The sequence below is a fragment of the Ranitomeya imitator genome, chromosome 6, assembly GCF_032444005.1.
Source record: "Ranitomeya imitator isolate aRanImi1 chromosome 6, aRanImi1.pri, whole genome shotgun sequence".
Taxonomy (NCBI): domain Eukaryota; kingdom Metazoa; phylum Chordata; class Amphibia; order Anura; family Dendrobatidae; genus Ranitomeya; species Ranitomeya imitator.
The window spans coordinates 90452572-90475707 of NC_091287.1; positions in this window are offsets into that span (position 1 = coordinate 90452572).

Consider the following 23136-nt stretch of genomic DNA (forward strand, 5'->3'; position numbering starts at 1 on the left):
ATGTAGTATATACCTGTATGTCATCTCCTCCTGTATATAGTATATACCTGTGTGTCATCTGCTCCTGTATATAGTATATACCTGTGTATCATCTCCCCTGTATATAGTATGTACCTGTATGTCATCTCCTCCTGTATTAGACCTCGCTCACACGTTATTTGGTCAGTATTTTTACCTCAGTATCTGTAAGCTAAATTGGCAGCCTGATAAATCGCCAGCCAACAGGAAGCCCTCCCCCTGGCAGTATATATTAGCTCACACATACACATAATAGACAGGTCATGTGACTGACAGCTGCCTTATTTCCTATATGGTACATTTGTTGCTCTTGTAGTTTGTCTGCTTATTAATCAGATTTTTATTTTTGAAGGATAATACCAGACTTGTGTGTGTTTTAGGGCGAGTTTCATGTGTCAAGTTGTGTGTGTTGAGTTGCGTGTGGCGACATGCATGTAGCGACTTTTGTGAGATGAGTTTTGTGTGGCGACATGCGTGTAGCAACTTTTTGTGTGTCGAGTTGCATGTGACAGGTTAGTGTAGTAAGTTGTGTGCAGCAAGTTTTGTGCATGGCGAGTTTTGCGCGTGGCGAGTTTAACGTGTGGTGCGTTTTGAGTATGTGCAAGTTTTGTGTGAGGCAACTTTAGCATTTGTTGCAACTTTTGTGCATGTGGCAATTTTTCCGCATGTGCAAGTTTTGCGTGTGGTGAGTTTTCCATGAGGTGAGTTTTGCACGTATGGCTAGTTTTGCGTGAAACTAGTTTGGCATGTGGCGAGTTTTGCATGTGGCGAATTTTGTGCGTGGCGAGTTTTGAGCTGTGACTTTTGTGCTTCGACTTTTATGTGGCGAGGTTGGTGTATGTATGGTGAAATGTGTGCTGAGGGTGGTATATGTGTTCAAGCACGTGGTAGTGTCTGGCGCATTTTGTGTGTGTGTTCATATCCCCGTGTGTGGTGAGTATCCCATGTCGGGCCCCACCTTAGCAACTGTACGGTATATACTCTTTGGCGCCATCGCTCTCATTCTTTAAGTCCCCCTTGTTCACATCTGGCAGCTGTCAATTTGCCTCCAACACTTTTCCTTTCACTTTTTCCCATTATGCAGATAGGGGCAAAATTGTTTGGTAAATTGGAACGCACGGGGTTAAAATTTCGCCTCACAACATAGTCTATGACGCTCTCGGGGTCCAGATGCTGTAGCTGTGACGGTGCAGATGCCAATCCCAGACATACTCACATACACACACACACACACACACACACACACACACACACACACACACACACATTCAGCTTTATATATTAGATTGAGAAAAACATGCATATGTCTTTTCATATAGTAAACCTCTGGTTCCCACTATACACATATACTGTATATATTGTATAAAGTGATATTTAGGTACATTTACTGAAGCCTCTGAATTTGCAATCGAGGGGAATTAAAACATAAATTGGAGGTGATACTGTCCATCACTTCACATGTTCTTCTTATGAAAGCCTTTCTTTTTTTCCCAATTTTGTTTTACATTTTTGTATTCTGGGTTGTATTTATCTGAGTTGCAGGAATAACAGAACCTATGTGTTTACATTGCTGTACTGGTAATATGTTGGGCTGGGTTCACATTTCATATTGGCAGTCCGTTAGATGGACTGCGTTACACCGCGGCATACTGCGGTGCAACGCAAACCGTTAACGCCGACATTTATCTCCATGTCGGACGCATCGCTAGCGCATGCCCACAATGGGCGTGCGCTAGCGATGTGTTGTCATTGAGTGACAGACCCTGGGACGCAGGCTGCAGCGTTTCCGGGTCCGTCACTGCTAACACAGATAGAGCATCTGCTAGCTCTATCTGCGCTAGCGAAATTCGGCACTTGCGTTAACAGCAGCCTGTTAACGCATGTGTTGAACGGGCTGCTGTTAGCGCAATGTGAACCTAGCCTAACATAAACATAGCGATTACTTTAGAAGATGTGAAAAGTGAGCATGCTTCAATAAACATTTTCATCAACATTTTTATCCTTTTAGCATACTGCAGTCATCATATTATATAGCACTGTGTACTTACAATTACTCGTTTTACCCTTCTACCCAGATAATTCTTCTCTTTTCCATTAGGTCTATGACATCACATGATTAAAAACAAACTAACTGAATCCTTCCAAGCTCTATGTAGAAACAGGAGGTCAATTTTTCCTGCATGAGTCATCACTGCATAATCCCTGACAGGGGGTAGGAGTGGAGCTGCTGAGACAGGAGTTGAAGAGGGGGATGACTCATGCAGGGAAAATAGACTTCCTGTTTCTACATAGAGCAGAGAAAAGAGAAGAATTAACTGGGTAAGGCTACTTTCACACTAGCGTCGGAATCTCCCCGTCGCAATGCGTCGGGCAGAGATTCCGACGCTAGCATTTGACGCACTGCACAATGGGTGCAGCGGATGCATTTCTCCGGCGCATCCGCTGCCCCATTGTGAGGTGCGGGGAGGTGGGGGCGGAGTTCCGGCCGCGCATGCGCGGTCGGAAAAAGCGGACCGTCAGGAGCAAAAAATGTTACTTTTAACGGTATTTGCTCCCGGCGGTCCGCCACGACGGTTGCGACGTGTGGCAAAGCGTTGCAATGCGTCGCCAATGTTAATCTATCTTTGCAGGATGCGTTTTTTTTGCCATAAACGACGCATTGCGACGTCTGGCAAAAAACGCCAGTGCGAAAGTAGCCTAAAAAGGCAAAATGAGTAGTGCTGAGTGAATATACTTGTTGCTCAGGTTTTCCTAAGCATGCTCGGGTGGTCTCCGAGTATTTGTTAGTGTTCCGGAGATTTAGTTTTCCTTGCCGCAGCTAGATGTTTTGCGACACCCACATGTACCTAGGCAGGCTAATAGCTGTAAATCAAGCAGCTGAATCAACAAAAACAAAATCTCATAAATATTCGGAGATCACCCGAGCATGCTCGGGAAAACCAGAGCAACGAGTATATTCGCTCATCAGGCGCCAGAAAGGTCAGAGAGGCCCGGCGCCTGCGCACTGCAGTACTTTGCTCTGCCCTCAACAGGGCAGACAAAGTACGCCTGCGCCGGAGCCGTGGCTGAAGATCAGAAGAGGACGTCTTGTAATGAAGATGGGAGGCGCCGCAGCGGACCAGAGACACCCATCCGACCGGAGCAGTAGCGGGACCGCCCCTGGGTGAGTATAATATAACGTCTTTTTCTCCTCTTTCAGGTAACATCGGGGGCTTATCTACAGCATTACAGAATGCTGTAGATAAGCCCCCGATGCCGGTGGGCTTACCTCACCCGCGATTTTCGGGGTGACAGGTTCCCTTTAAAATATCTCAATAAACTGATAGAACTTTTTAACCTGTGTATCATTATGTGATATCTGCTTATAAGAGAGATAGATGAAACAGAGACACTGGGTCCTCATCATCAAAACAAAGGGTAACAAGGCACATACTTATAGGAACTTACATATGTGTAGTGTGTTATTATCTTGGCTGCCAGTCTTTTCAATGGTGATGACCCTGTTCATTATCCCAGGATATACAGCAAAGCTCACAAGAGAGCTACTCAAAACAGAATATATTTATAATAAAAACCTTAAAGAAATATAATTTTCAAACCACAAAACTATTTAGCTTAGGAAAGTTTCATTCATTTCTTTTACTCACTTATATAGCACAATTAATTCCACTGCGTTTTACAGACATCATCATCATTGTCCCCATTTGGGCTCACAAAATCTAAATTCCCTATTAGTATGTCTCTGGAGTGTGAGAAGAAACCCACACAGACATGCAAGAACTTACAAACTCCTTGTAGATGTCCATGGTGGTTTTGACCTCAAGACCCCAGTGCTGCAAGGCCACAGTACTAACCGCTGAACTGCCATGCTTAACCACATAGCTTAAAAACCTTGAAGCAACACAGTGGCTCAGTGGTTAGCACTGTAGCCTTGCAACGTTCGGGTCCTGGGTTCAAATCCCACCAAAGACAACATCTGCAAGGAGTTTGCAAGTTCTCTCCGTGTTTGGTGGGTTTCCTTCAGTTACTATGGTTTACCCCCACACGCCAAAGACATACTGATAGAGAGTTTATAGCGTGATCTCCAGTGTGGACAGTGATGAAGAAGTCTGGAAAGCGCTGTGAAATATGATGATGCCATATATGCAAACATAATAAATATATATATTCCAATATAAGCCATGCATGACTGTTATTGAAGTAGCACTCCAGTATCTTTTTCATTCATCCTGAATAGTATAGTCCCTCACTATATATTCCTAGTATTACCTTATATATCTGGAAATGTATGGCATGCTTCTCTTGGTTAGGTCATGTTAGGGCATGGTGGCCACCTGGGAATTACTCATTAACTCATTCACAAAAACTGCCTATGTGATGCAATTGCACGACTGTACCACTGATGTTCTTCAGGGGAAGGCAGACAGAAGCTCCTATCAAAGATAATGTTAGTGACTGCACAGTGCAGGTCACACAGAATGTAGATCACAGGTTAAATACAATATCAGTGTTACCACAGCAGATACTGTATAACTGGCTATGTGATGCTGTGCAGATGTATCATGGGACTGATATAGCAGAAAGAAAAAATATGCAAGATAAAAGCTAAGAATCAACATTGAGGCTGAACAAAAGATTACAGGAGACTGAACTACATGAAAATAAGTGCACTGTATGTAAGAGAAGTAAAGGGTGTGAAAGATAATAGGGTGAGGTGCAGTTATAGAAGAAAAATGCTGGGATGCTTCTTTAAAGGTCTTGTTTTGCAGGACAGTATTTAGCAGCTAAAATTAAGATATTATTTATTGTACAATATCACTAACAATTTATTTTTAGATTTACAAATCATATTTGGCATACATTTTAAAAGTAACTTTCCTAGGATAGAATCTAAACAATTCTGCTGTGCTTTGAAAATATCATTTATTATTTGCTCTGTTCTCAGTGCAGTGACTCCTCCTGTAGGAAGGATAAATCATCCCTTTAAGTTTCTTGGACTGCAGTGTAATTTGGAATGAGATGACCGAATGTTGAACTCATTCAGAATTCAGAAATGTGCTTGCTGGTGTGAGCAAGTCATTTATGTGATTTTATTGATCTGAATATTACCAGTCTGTTAACCGTTCTGTCCAACCCAATGTCTTTTACTATTTAAATTAATTAGAAAGTACTCAACTCATCATTTCCGATTTCACATTACACCCTACCATGCCATAAAACCAAATTTTATTTTAATCTATCCAATAATGAACCAAAGTAATTTAACAACCTTGAAGCTCATACCCCAAATCATTAAATATTGTTGACACTTTCAAGATCAAAAGGTTTTTCTATGTAAAATGTGCGCCATTCCAGCACTGGACCACATGTAGAAGCTCCACTGGGTCTGTCCTCTCATCAGGACACCTCATATCCACTGATTAGCTGGCTCTGCATTGTGTGCCTCCTGATGAACCATATGGACGGGGAAACGCGTCTTTGCGTACAGGTCTCAACTAGTTGTAAAGGGTCCATGATGTATATCTATTGTATATGGGTCCCATAAGAGTTATATTGGATCTTTTTGTAGACTAGTATACGTCATTGGTATATGAGGTGCCAATTGGTACAATAACCTACTGCTCTTTAATCAATAAGCACTATCCCTTCATCTCTTTTATTTGCTTGCTGCTTTCCCACCTATAGCATATTGGGGAACTATCAGGGCTATTCTTTGGGACAGCCGCCGTGGAGTGGGGACGCCAAAAAACCGTATCTAATAGGGTGCCAACCCCCGCTGATAGGAAGGGACAGCAGGCAAGATTAGGGATTTGTTAGGTTATTGTTAGACCTTTTATCGTGTTGTGTTGTTTTGCACTGGGAAGGTATTTTTAATACTTTTTTCATGAAAGATATTTTTAAAGGGATTACATGATACACATTTTGATGATTTTTCCCTGGCACTACATTTTAATTTCATTCAAATAATCTTTCCACTGGCTGCATCGGAAGCTTTTATTTGCAATCTCCTGCTTTCTGTAGCCAATCACAGGGATTATCCATGTAAACTGGCATCCCCATTGACATCAGATCCGGCAGCCTAATCAACAAGAAATCCAGTATGACATATCTGCCTGTGATAGGTAATTCCTTGTGTTCTTTATTGTTCGTGACTTTTACCTTGACCCTGACTGACTACTCTTTGCTCTAAAGGTACCTTCACACTAAGCGACGCTGCAGCGATACCGACAACGGATCGCTGCAGCGTCTCTGTTTGGTCGCTGGAGAGCTGTCACACAGACAGCTCTCCAGCGACCAACGATCCCGAGGTCCCCGGTAACCAGGGTAAACATCGGGTAACTAAGCGCAGGGCCGCGCTTAGTAACCCGATGTTTACCCTGGTTACCATCGTTAAAGTAAAAAAAACAAACGCTACATACTTACCTACCGCTGTCTGTCCCCGGCGCTCTGCTTCTCTGCTCTGGCTGTGAGCGCCGGGCAGCCGGAAAGCAGAGCGGTGACGTCACCGCTCTGCTTTCCGGCCGCTGTGCTCACAGCCAGAGCAGAGAAGCACAGCGCCGGGGACAGACAGCGGTAGGTAAGTATGTAGCGTTTGTTTTTTTTACTTTAACGATGGTAACCAGGGTAAACATCGGGTTACTAAGCGCGGCCCTGCGCTTAGTAACCCGATGTTTACCCTGGTTACCAGCGAAGACATCGCTGAATCGGTGTCACACACAGCGATTCAGCGATGTCTGCGGGGAGTCCAGCGACGAAACAAAGTTCTGGACTTTCTTCCCCGACCAGCGACAGCACAGCAGGGGCCTGATCGCTGCTGCCTGTCACACTGGACGATATCGCTAGCCAGGACGCTGCAACGTCACGGATCGCTAGAGATATCGTCTAGTGTGACGGTACCTTAACATTGTGTGCGGCTGCATAGAAATAAATGCAATCGCATGCTCTGGTCCTGAGTGCTGGTGGCAGTGCCAGGTATTGATGCGAGAGACTCCTGCTAGTTTCTCGCATTGCACTTGCAAGTGTGATACCGGCCACAGGCTGTGCGTAACCGGCGGCCAACACAAGCTGTTTTTGTGCAATTTAATACTAAGCAATCACCCCCTCCATGAATTGGTAAGTTGTGAGTGGTTTTCTCCTCAGTATTTTCCACCTTGATGAGACTTGAGATTTGATGAAAATTTTGAAAAATTTGCAATGTTCAAACTTTGAATGCTTAGATACTTAGATTAGATACCAGAGAAACAAGTTTATAAATAACAACTACCATACTGCTACTCAGTATCATTCTTCAAACTTTTATTTTGTTAGGATGTTAGTAGAGTTAGGTTATGTGCAGATGTTGCAGATTTTCCTAAGGGTATGTGTCCACGGGCTGTATTACATCTGGAATAGCTGTGGATTGGATGCTGCATACAGCCACAGCGTTCAATCCGCAGCATCCAGATGTTAAAGCATAGTGGAGGGGATTTTATGAAATCCCGTCTCCACTATGCGTGCAAACACGCACCCGGCGGCCCTGCGTTTCCGGACATGTGGCGCGTCTTTTTAGAACGCAGCAAGTCCATTTACCTTGCGGTGACGCTGCACCGCCGCATGGCAAAAAACACAGTGTGGGGTGCGATGATTCATCGCGCCTACAGAAGGGGGCGGCGCTTTAGGCAGAGCGAGTTTTCTGCTCCGTCCAAAGCGCCGGCCATCCTGAACGTGGACACATACCCTTAGGAATTTCTGCTGCAGATTCTTCCGTCTCTTGCCAGAAAACGCAGGTGCAGGTAATGCAAGTCTTGCCAACCTTGCCAATGGATTACATACAGAACACTATTTTGGAAACCTTTCTGCGTATTGCGCCCGTAAAAAAACGGACCGTATTTTCCTACGCCAAGTGTGACGCCGGCCTGAGATAGATAGATAGTGTAGATAGAAGGAATGAGATGGATAGATGTAGATAGATATATGGATAGTTTGGCTTCTTTCACACTTGCGTTGTGTGACGTACATCGCAATTCGTCGTTTTGGGAAAAAAAGGATCCTGTAAATGTGCCCGCAGGATGCGTTTTTTTCCCATAGACTTGTATTGCCGACGTATCGAGACGTATGGCCATACGTTGCGTCCATCATGCACTGGATGCGTCGTGTTTTGGCAGACTGTCGGCACAAAAAAAGTTCAAGTGAACGTTTTTTGAACGTCGCGTCCGCCATTTTCTACCGCGCATGCGCGGCCGGAACTCCACCCCTCCTCCCCGGACTTTAGAATGGGAAGTGGATGCATTGAAAAACTGCTTCCGCTGCCCACGTCGTGCATAATTTTCACAACGTGCGTCGGTACGTCGCGCTGACGCTTAGCGACGGACCCGTACCGACGCAAGTGTGAAAGAAGCCTTAGGCTTCTTTCACACATAAGTTTTTTTCCGTCAGGCAGGATCCGGTGAATTTTTGAAAAAACGGATCCGTTGCAAACTGATGCAACTGATCTGTTTGATTTTTTTTTTAAATGAGAGAGCGAATGGAAAATGTGCATGATTTGAATGGAAACATGCATAAAAAACCAGAATCGGAGGCCGGATTCATCATTTAACATCTCAGTTTCATACGTTTTTCGCCGGATCCATCGCTGTGCGTTTTTTCACCGGACCGAAAAACCATTTCTCTGTATGTGTTTTGCGTCCGGCGGAAACAGCTTTTTTGACGGATCCGGCAAAAAACAGATGAAACATGTGGCCATCAGGCGCAATCCGGTACTAATACAACTCTATGAGAAAAAACGGATCCAGCAGAAAAAAAACGGATAGTTTTTTTTTTAAAACTCGCCGGATTGTGCCTGACGGCAAAAACCCGATATGTGAAATTAGCCAGATAGATCTATTGATAGAAACATCTATGTATCTATAGATATTTCTATAGATAGATATATCCATAGGTAGGCCGATGTTGAATAATGATCATAAAGAAAAAAACGGGAAAAAAAAACGGCCTGGGCTCCCGTGCCATTTTCTGCACCAGAGGGGGAAAGCCGATGGCCGGGGGCCAATATTTGTAGCCTGGGAAGGGGTTAATACCCATGGCCCCTCCCAGGCTATGAATATCAGCCCGCAGCTGTCTGCGTAGCCTTTACTGGCTATTAAAATAGGGGGACCCCCCAAAAATTGACGTGGGGTCCCCCTATATTTTATAGCCAGAAAGGCTACTCAGACAGCTGCGGGCTGATATTCATAGCCTAATAATAATAATAATCTTTATTTATATAGCGCCAACATATTCCGCAGCGCTTTACAGTTTAACAGTATCAAATACAACAGAAATAAGTAACAACGTTAACAATACAATAATTAAAGCAAAATAAAACGACCCTGCTCGTGAGAGCTTACAATCTACAATGAAGAGGGGGAGATACAAAGTACAGGTGTGTATTTACAATGATGTATTTACAATGATGGTCCAGCCATCTTCAGAGGGTGGGGGATAGATGGGGATAGTGAATGGGCTACACACACAAACATAAAATGAGTTTGATTAGTGACCGTGGTAGGCCGCTCTGAGCAAATGTGTTTTGAGCGAGCGCCTAAAACTATGCAAATTGTGGATGGGCCTAATATCTTGGGGAAGAGCATTCCAGAGGATTGGTGCAGCACAGGAGAAGTCTTGGAGTCGGGAGTGGGAGGTACGGATTAGCGCAGAGGTTAGTCGAAAGTCATTTGCAGAGCGCAGCGGTCGGTTAGGCCGATAGACAGAAATGAGGGAGGAGTTGTAAGGGGGTGCCGCACTGTGGAGAGCTTTGTGGGTGAGAACAAGTACTTTGAATTGTATCCTGTAATGAATGGGCAGCCAGTGTAATGACTGGCGAAGAGCGGACCCGAGTAACGATTAGCCAGATGGACAACCCTGGCTGCTGCATTAAGGATAGACTGGAGAGGGGAAAGTCGCGTGAGGGGGAGGCCAATTAATAGAGCATTACAGTAGTCCAGACGGGAGTGGATCAGGGCGACAGTGAGGGTTTTTGTTGTTTCCATGGTGAGAAAAGGGCGGATTCTAGAGATGTTCTTTAGGTGTAAGTGGCACGAGCGGGCAAGAGATTGTATATGGGATGTGAAGGAGAGATCGGAGTCAAACATAACACTCAGACAGCGCGCCTGCTGCCAGGGTGTTATTATGGTGCCACCCACGGAGAGGGAAATGTCAGATTTAGGGAGGTTAGTAGATGGCGGGAGCAGAAGAAGTTCAGTTTTGGAGAGGTTGAGTTTCAGATAGAGAGCGGACATGATGTTGGAGACTGCAGACAGACAGTCAGTGGCGTTCTGTAGTACAGCTGGGGTAAGGTCAGGGGATGGCATATATAATAATCTTTATTTTTTTATATAGCGCTAACATATTCCGCAGCGCTTTACAGATTGCACACATTATCATCACTGTCCCCAATGGGGCTCACAATCTAAATTCCCTATCAATATGTCTTTGGAATATATAGTTGTGTGTCATCAGCATAAAGATGATACTGAAAGCCAAATCTGCTGATGGTCTGTCCAATTAGGGCCGTGTAGAGGGAGAAGAGAAAGGGGCCAAGGACTGAGCCCTGAGGTACCCCGACAGTGAGAGGAAGAGGAGAGGAAGTGGAGCCAGAGAACAGAACACTGAAGGAGCGGTCGGAAAGGTAGGAAGAGAACCAGGAGAGAGCAGTGTCCCTAGTCCTGGTGACTGGAGCCTAGAGAGTAGGAGAGGGTGGACAACATTGTCGAAAGCTGCAGAAAGGTCGAGAAGAATGAGCAGAGAGTGGTCACCGTTACGTTTTGCTGTCAGAAGGTAATTGGTCACTTTGATGAGTGCAGTTTCAGTCGAATGTAGGGGGCGGAAACCGGACTGTGAAGGGTCTAGGAAGGAGTGAGTGGAGAGGTAACGGGTAAGGCGAGAGTATATCAGGCGCTCCAAGAGTTCATAGATGAAGGGGCGATTGGAGACTGATCTGTAGTTATTTGGGCAGGATGGGTCAAGAGCGGGTTTCTTTAGTAATGGAGTAATGATAGAGTGTTTGAAGGAGGAGGGGAAAATGCCAGAGGAGAGGGAGAGATTAAAGATTGTAGTTAGGTGAGTTGTGACTGCTGGAGAGAGAGACTGGAGGAGGTGTGAGGGAATGGGGTCGGTGGTGCATGTAGTCGCATGAGAAGAGGAGAGGAGCCTGGAGACTTCTTCTGTAATGGGATCGAATGTGGAGAGTGAGCCAGGGGAAATGCAGGGAGGAATGGGAGTCACTGAACTTGGTGATTGGGAGCGGAGAGGGGCCATGGATATTGGCCCCCCCTGCTACAAATACCAGTCTGCAGCCGCCCCAGAGATGGCGCATCTGTAAGATGCACCAATTCCGGCACTTAGCCCCTCTCTTCCCACTCCCGTGTAGCGGTGGGATATGGGGTACTTATGGGTTAATGTCACCTTGCTATTGTAAGGTGACATTAAGACGAGTTAATAATGGAGAGGTGTCAATAAGACGCCTATCCATTATTAATCCTACAGTAGTGACAGAGTTAAAAAAAAAGACACAGCCAGAAAAAAGTATTTTATTATTCTTAATGTCACCATACTTACCATACTTCAGGGCCTGCAAAAAACGTAAAATAATAAACCGTATACTCCCTGTCTGACGCAGTCCAATTAATAACGAGTGTCCCACGACGATCTCCCCTATAGAACAGTGACATCGGGTGATGTCACTGCTCTATAGGACCCTCAGTAACACACTGACAGAAGACAATGGCTCCTGCAGTACATCACTGAGAGGTTACCTTAGTTCACTGGTCTCACTTTATGGCAAAAGCTGCGTGGGAACTTTCTCACACAGCAATGCCAAAAGTGAGACTAGGGACTATTTTTTACAGTGGCGGAGGAATACAGTGCGGAAGGATACCTTCCTCCAGTCATTGTATTCCTGGAGCCCCTAGAGAGCAATCGCATCAGCTGATGCTGCTGTTCTCCACGGGAGATCGTCGTGGGACACTCGTGGATTTCTGCGGATCAGGGAGTATATTGTTTGTTTGTTATTTTAATATTTTTTACAGGTGACACTGGCTTCAGGGAACAAAGTGACAAGTGATGGTGAGTATGTAATCTGTTGTGAATTCTGTTGTCGGGCTCCCTCCTGTGGTCATGAATGGTACTTCGGCTGGTTCTATCCATGGAATTCCTCTGGTGGCTGTGGGTGTTTCTGAGTTTCCTTCCACAGGTGACGAGGTTAATTCGTTAGCTGGCTGCTCTATTTAACTCCACTTAGATCTTTGCTCCATGCCACCTGTCAATGTTCCAGTATTGGTCTAGTTCACTCCTGGATCGTTCTTGTGACCTGTCTTACCAGTAGAAGCTAAGTGCCTGCCTGTTTTTCTCTGGTTTGCTATTTTTCTGTCCAGCTTGCTATTTTGTTGTTGTCTTGCTTGCTGGAAGCTCTGGGACGCAGAGGGAGCGCCTCCGCACCGTGAGTCGGTGCGGAGGGACTTTTTGCGCCCTCTGCGTGGTCTTTTTGTAGGTTTTTGTGCTGACCGCAAAGCTACCTTTCCTATCCTCGGTCTGTTCAGTAAGTCGGGCCTCACTTTGCTAAATCTATTTCATCTCTGTGTTTGTATTTTCATCTTTACTCACAGTCATTATATGTGGGGGGCTGCCTTTTCCTTTGGGGAATTTCTCTGAGGCAAGGTAGGCTTTATTTTTCTATCTTCAGGGATAGCTAGTTTCTTAGGCTGTGCCGAGTTGCATAGGGAGCGTTAGGAGCAATCCACGGCTATTTTTAGTGTGTGTGATAGGATTAGGGATTGCGGTCAGCAGAGTTCCCACGTCCCAGAGCTCGTCCTTTATTATCAGTAACTACCAGGTCATTCCGTGTGCTCTTAACCACCAGGTCCATTATTGTCCTGACCACCAGGTCATAACAGTAATCTATGTTATATGTACTGTATGTTATATGTATGTATTGTATGTAATGTATGAATATACTGTATTTTTGTATGTATGTAGTATGTATGTAGTATGTATATAGTATGTATGTATGTTGTATGTATGTAGTATGTTGTATGTATGTATGTAGTATGTATATAGTATGTATGCATGTTGTATGTATGTAGTATGTATGTAGTATGTTGCATGTATGTAGTATGTGTGTAGCATGTATGTAGTATGTATGTTGTATATATGTAGTATGTTGTATGTTTGTAGTTTGTATGTTGTATGTATGTAGTATGTATGTAGTATGTATGTAGGTAGTATGTTGTATGCATGTAGTATGTATGTTGTATGTATGTAGTATAAAGTATGTATGTATGTAGTATGCATGTTGTATGTATGTAGTATGTTATATATATGTAGTATGTTGTATGTATGTAGTATGTTGTATGTTTGTGTTTTTTTTGTACATTCAACACATTAGCCGGATGATGGGACTACTACTGTCCCATCATTGGCTAATGTGTCAATCACTGTCACTGTAGCAGGCATCGCCCGATGGGACTTGTAGTCCCATCGGACGATGCCTACACGCGCACACACTCCCAAGGACCCCCGACAGCCCGCCGCAGACCCCCCACACCCCGGCACAGACCCCCGCAGCCCGGCACAGACCCCCCACAGCCCGGCACAGACCCCCCACAGCCGGCACAGACCCCCCCACAGCCCAACGCAGACCCCCCACAGCCCGGCACAGACCCCCCACAGCCTGGCACAGACCCCCCACAGCCCGGCGCAGACCCCCACACATCCCGACGCCGACCCCCCACAGCCCTGCACAGACCCCCGGCAGTCCAGCACAGACCCCCGCAGCCCGGCACAGATCCCCCCAGCCCGGCACAGACCCCCCACAGCCCGGTACAGACCCCCCGCAGCCCAGCACAGACCCACAGCAGCCCCGCACAGATGCCCGACAGCCCCGCGATCCCCGCAGACCCCCGTGATCGCCCCGCAGACCACCACAAACACCCGCACACAGACACGCACATCTTCCCCGCATACACACAGTCTCCGCCCACACACACAGTCTCTGCCCACACTCCGCCCACACACACTCTTCCCCCCTCCCGATCTGCAGCGTTTCTCACAGCAAAACCGCAGGTCTTTTTTAGATCTGCGGTTTTGCTGCGGATGTGCACAAACGCTGCAGATCCGCACAAATAAATGACATGCTCCTTCTTTTAACCCGCAGCGTTTTCAGTGCGGAGATTTCCGCACCATTAGCACAGCATTTTTTTTTCCATTAATTTACATTGTACTGTAAATCACTTGCGGATCTGCAGCGTTTCTGCACGGTAAAAAACGCTGCAGATCCGCAGGAAATCCACAACGTGTGCACATTGCCTTAATATCTTAGCAGCACCTTTTCATTTTTTCTCAAGGAAATGTACAAATCCTATTGTTTACAGACCTCCTCAGTCCTGCCGTGACATTGAGAGGCCTATTTAATAGAAAACCTGAACGGTGATAATAGTTTAAAAACTTAAAGGGGTGGTCTGGTAAATAAAATGTCCTTTTTAAATATTTATTTTTACACCCTAATCATTTTTATACCTAGCTTTATTATAATATTCTCTACACTTTCTGCTATCCTGCTAATGCCTAAATGTGGAGTTTCATTTGAGAGGGGTCTCAAATGAAGAGTCATCAGCAGACTGAGGATGCACTAACTTCCTTGCAGTGTCTCCACTCCTGAAACCGAGGGACATCACAGGGCGGCCCTTACTACAGTTTCTTGCATGGCTGACCTCTGAAGATGTCTTTAATCAATGGTGATAAAGATATGAGTGCAGCGCCGGCATTCTGCTTCTTTCTCCGCCGTCACAGCTTCTAACTGTGAAACAAGATGTCAGCGGAGATAAAAATAGTGAATTACACCAACGCTGCCCTACAGCTAAAATACCACCCTCAAATGAATTATCATCAGGCGATGGTGAAAGGGTGAAAGCAGTTGCGTGAGAGACACCAGAGACACCCCTGATGGTAAGTGATAATAAACTATACAAATTTGGTATCAGTGTACCTGTACTGACACTAACAATATAGTTATTACATTTATAATCGCTCAATGAATGCTGTAAAAATTAAGCAACTAAAAACAAGAAAGAAGAGTAGCTCTTTATTTTCCATTTCCCACAGAAAAATAATTACATTACGCTTTAAAAAAAATACAACTTTTCAGAAAAAAAAAAAAATATATATATATATTTATATACATACAGCTAAGTCCATTGAAAATTGCATGACTCTGTTATGACACTTGGAAGTCAAAAATAGAAAAATAAAATTGACAAAACCGAAGACAAAAACAAAATGAATATATACCCTGTTGTAAGTAAATAAGTGAAAGCAATAATGCATATAAATAACAGGGTACTTAGTGAACTCTGTTTTTGATTAAAAAAAGGGTAAAAGCCGTCCCACCAACGTCAAGGTGTACACAAATCAGGATGGTCCTAACCTCTAGGAAAACCTTACCAATGTGCCAAAGTGATGTCAATGTGAATAAGGACCGAGCATGACGGGGCCGCATATATGGATGCCCAGCAAATGGGAAGTTATGAAAGCGTAATATCCAGCTCAAAGAAAGGGAGACCACACCCACACCTGCAAAAAACTAAAGTTGCCATAAAGGCAAAAATATGGAATGTTCTTACTGGGTTAAATCCCTTTTTTGACCTTTATGACACTTTGCTATCGCACAGGAGCTCAGACAATACAGTATTATTGCTTATAAATATTAAAGTGGTGTTCTGAAGTTCTAATCTTCAGTAGCACATCGCTCTTCCTTCAGGCTTCCTGCTTTCTAGGGAAAGGTGAACACCATAAAATTTACCATTTGGACTAGTGGCATGGCTGAGCCACTGGCCCTTACTCCCTTCTCTTGGAGAATGCTAGAAGAGGAAGAATTCTTTGATTCTTCAGCATCGGAGGAGCTGAGTGTCCCTAAAGTTGGCCAAATCCAGCTATCATTCCACCTTCGAAGTAACACTTACAAGCTGTATAGCAAACAGCTTGCAAGTGAGAGCTCCTTGCCTAGGAAACCTGCCAGCTCTGAAGTGGCCGGTAACCTTGATAGTGAGCAGTACACTAAACATTTAAAGATCCTTCCATTCTTGTGTTCTGAGAGCATTTTAATAAGAGGTAAATTGCAAAGTTTCTTGTTTTTCCAGGCAGTTTGTCATTTTACCCATTTAATAAGCTGAGAAGACCTCTTTAATTATTTTATTTTAGGTTTTGGTTTAATCTGTCAGATTTGCTGCAATATATTTCCTCTAAATTTCCCTACCAAGTTGCAAAGTATTACTTTATTAAATAATATTAAATGCTGTGTGCATTAATAATTTGCTAGAATAGAGTAAATAGGCAATAGCTGGCAGACATAGGTAGATAGACAGACAGACAGATAGTAGATAGATAGATGATGGATAGATAGATAGATAGATAGATAGATAGATAGATAGATAGATAGATAGATAGATAGATAGATAACCTGGGTTAAGTGAAGTATGAGATGTGCAGCTTTTTGACATTGCCTGTGTTGTTGTACTGTCACCTCTCCTGTACGTCTCCTGCATAAAAAACAAGAGATATGCTGTCATCACAGCTAAAGGTTAGTCATCTTCGCTGATGCCATCTGTAACTTTTATAGCTGCACCTGTTTTGTGCGAGTACTTTGCATATACAGCTGCCCCTATTTACTGTCAGAATAAGTAATGAACAGGCTGCAGCTCGAGACGCATACATAATGCCCCCAAAAACGTACTTTATTTCTGTGCTGTTAAAGACTTCCGAGTATATTTTCCAAACTGCTCTATGAATCTTCCTAACCAATAGCACCAGTTACAGTGACCTTCATTGAGAGGAAACTGAATGTCCTATTTGCATTTCAGTGACAAATTATTCACCCCCCTTCTCAATGTCCCAGTTATTGCATATTTGTCGTTATAATAGCTTTTTGTTTTGTAATATTAGAAGGGAAGCAGAATATGTACATAATATACTCAGCAACAAAGTTATCTAGCACTCAGCAATAATTGCAGCCTAAAGCATGGTTCACACTTTATTATAGTTCCTGTTTATTACCGAAACCACAATGCCTTTCAGGATCCTTTGCCTGACTTACATAGTCATCTGTGCTTTTATGGCTGTTAGGCTGCCATAACACTAGCAGTATTTGGTCAGTATTTTACATCTCAGCCAAAACAAGGAGTGGGTGATAAATACAGAAGTGGTGCATATGTTTCTATTGCACTTTTCCTCTATTTGTTCCACTCCTGGTTTTGGCTTACAAATACTGATGTAAAATACTGACCAAATACTGCTTGTGTGATGGCAGCCTTAGTGAGAAGTAATGTCTGTATGCTTATGTTAGTCCGTAAATATCAAATGTATCCAGACTGCCAACAGTAGCTATCAATAAGGCAGTGACACCATACAGTGTTCAAATAATACAAGAATACTTGTACTTCTTTCACTGGAGCTGTGGATGCTCTAAACCTCTTAGGATCTGTCAGAGAACCTCAGAAAAACGTGGTGCTAGCCACTCCGGTTAGCATGTTCCAGTGAGCTTCACATTTTTACCACTATACATATATCTGGACTTCAAGTAAGGCCATCTGGACTTCATCCAAAGTGTATTGGCTCTAGGTGGGCGAGGAGCCTGGGTCAAGAGTGGTCATTACCTGGTGGGATGGATCCAGCGATAAAATCAGGATAAAAAACTGCAGTCAGAGAAATAGTGGTTAGGTACTAGGAGATAAGTCATGGTAAAGAAAACAAGCCAAGGTCAAGATCAAAGGAAATCGGAGTCAGATGAGGTTGGGGTCACATGCCAAGTCAGGACAAGAATCAAACAGGAGAAATACAGGAATATGCAAAATAATAGTTTGAAAGTCTCATTAGAGACTGGCAGTCTAACTATGGCATAGCATTGCACCCGATTACACCCCATCCACCTCCCAAATATGCTGGCCAGCTGAAACACAATCAACAAATCTGGTCGGCACCAGCATCCCTACAAACACCAATTCAATTGGATGACTTGGATTACTTGGATGACCAGTGAGCTGTCAGCCACAGAAAAGGAGCTACTATATTTTGCTGGAACGGTACCTACACAGCCTAACGCTGTTGGCATTGTTGCCACCTCTATTGCCAGCGCTGCTTCAAGAGTAAGTGCAGCAGTGCTTGATGAAGGAGGTAATTGTCGTTGGAGCAGCTTTAGGTACAGATTTCACAAAACCTCAGTCTATTCAGTTTAGGGTAGATTGGGGTATGGAATGTAAGGAGTCACCCAGTCCTTCATCATCAAACCTCAAAGAAAGTTTTTCAGTTCTAAATAAATCATATTTCCAGGATACATTCCCCAGAATTAGATACCGGTTGTCAGGTGCACTAAAGCAAGAGTCAGCAACATTAGGAAAGCAGCAAAGGGTAGACAAGCAGTTACCAAGAGACAAAGAGTCAGGTCAGGATCAAATCAAGCGCAATGCATGAAAATATTTCAATAGACTAGTGTGAAACAAATGTGGATACTCATTTGAGTAGTTTGTCATGCCTGATGCCATCCATCCATGTTGCTGACGGCCCTGTTGTGGAGGCAACCTAACATAGCCAGTGACTGCCTGATGACACGTTACCAATAGAGAAGAGCGGATCTTCTGAAATTCAAATTTGCCAACCACACCAAATTTTTCTCCAAAATTTGATTTGTGGTGATTAAATTTGCCACGGATCTCAACAAAAAGCCTCTAATTGCTGGTAATATACATGTACAGCATATGGTCTCCTAGGAATTTATTGAGCCTTTTTGAGCTCTTTAAGGTAAACACAGGCTTATTAATGGACAAATGACCTAAAACCATCCAGGTTGGAGAAAATAGAAGGTAACCGGTGATAGCCAACAGCACTAACAGACATTATAGGCTACTTAAATTGTAAAAACAGTTAAAAAATCATCCTTTTTTAGCAGATGCCAAGCTTTGCTGGTGGTGTGTGCAGGTCTAATATTGTACTGCTATAACAAGGAAGTATGCAAAAAAAAGAAAAAGAAAAGCATTTTTTTACAACTCGTACATTTTGTTTTGTGAGGCAGTCAGTTGCGTTTAAATTTCCGAAAAGTGAAGATTTTTAATTTGTTTTATGAAAAAATATGGTTTGCCCATCACACGATCTAAGAGGCACACTTTCTCTGACACACAAGCCTTGGTTTTAAGATTTTCCAAGATTTTTTGTGATGTTTGCGAATTGAATTGCAAACTGTTTGAGTTTGCAGCTCAAAAATTTCTGGAAATTTGACTGAAAGTTAATACTCAGCAGTCACTCATATGTAATTATCAGCAGAGATGTGCTGCGAAATGGACTCAAGGTAATTAACCAATGTAATGTAAATTAATAACATAGCTATATAATGTCTGAGTTATAGTAATATACAATAATATTACCAGGCTTGATGGCCACAACTTTTTTCCCAGACCAATAAGGCTCCTCATTTAGCATAGGTGGCTTATGTCGGCACTAAGTCCAATTTTTTAATAACTAATATTCTTTGACGCATGCATTGAAATCCATCCCAACAGGGAGAGAACATACAAATGTCATACTGACTTTACTCGTTTGGGTTTAGGATTACTTACTGTTACAGAAACTTTCTTCCTTCTTACAATTACCCCTAATTCTCTGTTTGGAAAAATAAGAATTTATTAACCCAAGCATGAAGATGGCACCTTTAATCCCTAAAACATGCTATCCGCCAGATTCATTTCTAGAGCTTAGATTTGTTACTTATAAAACCAATGAAGACATTGTAATTCATTAGAAAACCGGCTCTTAAAAAAATCTAATCACCGGAAGGCAAATGTGGTAGGTTGGTAATTGAGAAACACGCAGAAAGGTTTTTAAGAGCACATTTAATAGTGCAGTCACAGTAATTTAGTAGCCAAAATTAAAATGCAATTCACCTCAAATCAACCGAAAAGGTTTATTCCCAGGGAGGCTCAAACAGTTTTGGTAATTAACTTACTGAAAGGACAAGACAGTAAAAGAAAGTTTAGTAGTATATTAGCAACGTAAATTACTTTGCTTACCCCCTAAATGGGACACCAACTTTTGCCAACCTTTGTTGCAACATATGGAATTGTCGACATGGCCTAATCATTAAAGAGGTTGTCCACTACCCTCACTCAGTTGTGTGTTTTGCTATAAATGCCTAAAGGTAACGCCTCTAAATAACCCCGTAAACCCTTTCTGCCAATTTTCATAATTTTCATGTTGTATTATGCCTTTCTGCTCAACTTCCTGTGTCCTCGTACCAGCTTTACTATCACAGCCATCATTTCCTTCTCAGATTGCACTCATCTGACTACAGTAGAAATCTGTAAGATCATTATGATTTCCTTAAACACACAATCCAACACTTCTAAATAGAAAAATCATCTTTAGTAGGGTTGAGCGAAATGGATCGGACAAATCCAAAAATCGCGACTTTCGGCAAAGCCGGGTTTCATGAAACCCGACCCTAGTGTGGGATCGGCCATGAGGTCGGCGATCTTCACGCCAAAGTCGCATTTCGTATGACGCTTTCAGCGCCATTTTTCAGCCAATGAAGGAGGACGCAGAGTGTGGGCAGCGTGATGACATAGGTCTTGGTCCCCACCATCTTAGAGAAGGGCATGACAGTGATTGTCTTGCTTTCTGCAGCGTCAAAGGGGCTATAAAGGGGCGTGCACGCCAACCGCCATCTTCTGCAAATCGTAGCATAGGGAGAGGTTGCAGAAGCTTCATCAGAAGAAGGGATATAGTTAGGGAGCGAAAATTAAGCCCCGAAACTGCTTGTGCTGTAGCGATTTCCACTGTCCAACACCACCATTTGTTTGCAGGGACAGTGGAGGCTATATTTTTGTGCATCAGCTCTGTAGCTTATTAGGCTGCCTTGTAAGGCTCCCTGATAGCTGCATTGCTGTTTGCACGCCGCTGTGCAAACCAACTGCTTTTTTAAAAGCAAAAATCCTGTTGCTCCTTTCTGCAAAGAAATCTTGTTTATTTGTCCACACTTTTGTGTGCAGCAGTCCTTTTTATTGCTGCCTCACAGGTCATTCCCCTTTGATTACTGGGCATCTAAAATAGACACCTGGCCTGAATTGGCAGAATATACATTACAGGAGCTCGCTTGCCCTGCTTCTAGTGTACTATCAGAAAGAGTCTTCAGTGCTGCTGGTTCAATACTGACCAAAAAAAGGACACATCTGGCTACCCAGAATGTTGATGATCTAATCTTCATTAAAATGAACTAATCATGGATTTCAAATTATTTTGCCCCACCTTCTCCTGCTGACACGTATCTTGCCTGAAAAATGTCTTGCTTTCGGCCTCCTCTTACTGACTTCTCCAATTCCACCATTTGCAGCTGCTGAATGTCCACCATAGGCCATTTTTATACCTCCCTAAATGGGCTGACTCCCCCCACAGGGCCGTGGTCACCACATGGCGTAAGCACCCGTGCGAGTGCCGTTTGCCTGGACAGGTGGGTGCGCCCACTCTTGGGCGACGGCACTGGCACATGGTCCTTCATAGTACAATGAAGTGTCTCTGATGGTGGTGGTGCACAACCAACGTCAGACACACTGTCGTAATATGAGGGGCCCTGTGCCAGTCCCGCCGCCCATGAGAGAGTGTTCCCCCAGCTCGAACAGTGCTCTACCACTTGTAATACTTTCCTCTCCCTGCTCCACCACTGTGTAGTCTGCGCTGTTAAATCCTTCATTGGCACTGCCAATACAAATTTGTTGAAATGATAGATGATAGTTAAAATATACAGGGGCCCTGGCCTCTATTTGGACCAGTTAATACATTGCGCCTACTACCACTGTCTGCTACTCAGCAGAGGAGCCCACGCTTAGTAACCCGATATTTACTCTGGTTACCAGTGTAAATGTAAAAAAAAAAAAAACAGTACATACTTACATTCTGGTGTCTGTCGCGTCCCCCGGCGTTCTGCTTCCCTGCACTGTCAGCGCCGGCTGGCCGTAAAGCATAGCACAGCAGTGACATCACCGCTCTGCTTTATGGTCGGCGCTTACACAGTGCAGGGAAGCAGAACGCCGGGGGACGCGACAGACACCAGAATGTAAGTATGTAGTGTTTTTTTTTTACATTTACACTGGTAACCTGGGTAAACATCGGGTTACTAAGCGCGGCCCTGCGCTTAGTAACCCAATGTTTACCCTGGTTACCTGGGGACTTCGGCATCGTTGGTCGCTGTGTGACAGCTCTCCAGCGACCACACAGCGACGCTGCAGTGATCGGCATCGTTGTCTAGATCGCTGCAGCGTCGCTAAATGTGACGGTACCTTTAGTTAAAAAGAGCTGCAGGTTTTCAAAAAATGACAAAGAAAAGAGAGGAAGTGGAAGAAATGGGAGATATTATACCAGAAGAAAGAAGAGGACAAAGAACGCAAGATGTAGTGGGTGTTTAATTTAACCCCCTAAATTCCTTCATCTGCAGAATTGACAGTTTTATATAGGGGTTTAAATTTTATCCCAACTAAAAATTTTATTCTAAACAATTCTAGATATCATTATATTTACTTGTTAATTGACGGTTAAGAGACCTTTTTTTTAAAAGAAAATGTTGCTAAGGACAAACTACAACAATCTATCATAGTAACATAGTAACATAGTTAGTAAGGCCGAAAAAAGCCATGGTTATCCTTGATAAGGCTTTCTATTGTAAGCAAGAACAAAAATGCAACTCGAGAACCCTCGATGCTCGGTGCAAAGCCGAGCACCCTAGACAAACTCAAGCTTTGAGCACTTGCGCTCATCACTAATAGTTACTCATAAGAACATAATTTTTTTTTTTTTAAATTAATTACTTTAAAAAAGTAATAAAATACAAATAAACTATACATATTTGATATCACAATGTCTGTCTCACACTATAAAATAACCACACTATTTATCCCTCCCAATGAACACCATTGAAAAAAATGTCAGAATCGCTGTTTTTATTTCACGTTATCTCACAAGAGATGGATTAAAAATCAAACAAAAATTCAGCTATAACCCAAAAATGTACCAATTAAAAAAAAAATCAACAACAGGTAAATGAGAAGGTTATATCTACCAGAATATGGAGAGTGA